This window comes from Galeopterus variegatus, unplaced genomic scaffold (genome assembly GCF_000696425.1).
Source record: "Galeopterus variegatus unplaced genomic scaffold, G_variegatus-3.0.2 Scaffold27174, whole genome shotgun sequence".
NCBI lineage: Eukaryota > Metazoa > Chordata > Mammalia > Dermoptera > Cynocephalidae > Galeopterus > Galeopterus variegatus.
Genome location: NW_007753285.1, coordinates 6,590 through 8,556, shown reverse-complemented (window position 1 = coordinate 8,556; position 1,967 = coordinate 6,590).

Genomic DNA, 1,967 nt, shown 5'->3' with positions numbered 1-1,967 from the left:
GCTCACTCCAGACCCGTCGCCATCTTGCTCTCCTTTCTCAATTTTTAAAACCCATTGGGGAAGGTGGAGCAAGATGACTGACTAGAGTTGTCTGATGCTTGTCCTCCCAATGAAAAGGGACCAAATAACAAAGAAACAGCTCTATTTCAACAGGAATGACTGGAGAAGTATGCTTCAGAGCAGGAGGGAAATGACAAAATCCCAGTTTAGCATGGAAGACTGGAATAGCACCATAGAGAGCAGAGCAAGGTATCCTGTCTCTGCTACACTGTCTCCCCACAGGGACAGGCTTGGAGTGAGGTGGGACTTCTCCGTACAGATAAAATGTAAGCCTGAGCAAATGCCAGCAATTCTTGCCACAAGAGAGTCCCCCAGTCTTCACGTGCCCCAAACTCAGTTTGGAAAGTAGTTGGGAGTTTGTACAGCTGTATGTCCTTGTAGTAGAAACCCAGGTGTGGTCACCTTCACCCTTCCAACCTAAGTGGCTGTGGCACAGTGCCACCTTGAATCCAAACTCACTGCTACAGTGTGTCCTGTCCTGGGTGCCCATGCTCCCACCATCTCTGAGGCCCCACCTTCATTTTACCACAGTCACATGGCTGCCTGCAGGATTGGGCCTCAGCTGCCTGGAGCTTAGGCCAGACTGTATGATCGAGACTCCAGTGTCTGAACCCGTGAAGCACTCCTCCCCCGACACCATCCAGGAGAACAGGCAGACCTACCTGTTCAATGAGGAAGCTGCCAATCAGTAGCTGGTACACCCCATTTGTGTGTACCTGCCCTGTTCAACCTGTTGGCCTGCTGAGCCCACAGGTGCCTGGGCTGACTTGATAACCAGTGGCTCTGCCTTCCACCAGCAGGCCTCCACAGAGCTGTTGAACCTTGCTGCACCCATGCATGTCTGCCCCTGCTTGAAAGAAGACAGAGGGGGTGGCTTTGCCTCCTTTGGCAGGCCTCCATAGAGCCACCTGGCTCTGCTGTACCCATACATGCCAGTTCCTGGTCTGGAAGTGGCTTCACCTCCCCTGACAGGTCTTTGCAGAGCTGCTTAACAACCCTCCACCCCTCTTCCAGACTCACTTGCTTCTGGCTTAGAAGCAGGTCAGGCAGTGCACCAGCCTTTGGGAGAGACAACCTTATTGCTACATGCCCATGTCTGGACTGACAACTGGTCAGGAGTGACTCTGAACCTCAGTGAGACCACCAAACAGCCTGCTGGCCCTTCGCACTCACACCTGGCCAAATAAGCAGTCCAGTCCAGAGTCTCTGCCACCAGCAAAACAGCCCCAGTACTAGCACAAACTCCTGCAGTATAGCCCACTGAGGCTTTGGTAGACATTGCTGAAGAAGATTAAAACCAAAGAAACTGTACAAAGACTATGCTACTGAGTCTACCCAAAACCAAAGCCAATGTAACATATTCAACAGACACCCTATGACCCAACTGAAGAAGAAGTCATTTCTATGTAATCTACAGCATAAAATTGGGAAAAGCAACTACTCCATTAGATGTGCAGCTATCAATGTAGGGATACAAGAAACATGAAAAAGCAAAGAAATATGATGCCCCCCAAAGAACACAGCAAGTCTTTAGTAAAAGATGCTAAAGAAAAGGAGAGTTGCAAAATGCTTGTAAAAAAATTTCAAATAACAAGCTTTGTTTTTATTTTTAAAATTTATTTAAATTAGTTTTTAATAAAGAAAAGCATATACAGTTAAAAAGAAATAAAATACTCTTAGACTGTTAGTGAAAAACAGTAAACCTTTGCTTTTTCTCTACCCACCCTTGATTTCCTTTCTCCAGAGACAACCACTTTGAGCTCCTAGCTGTTTCTAATTGTAGTTTTTTCTGAAGAACATGTTTATACTGCTTTTTCTAGACTTTTAATTATTAGCTCTTGATTGGCTCTCCACCATTACACACACATCTCTCTTTTCCCATCTTCCCAGTGTTAACGCAATCATTT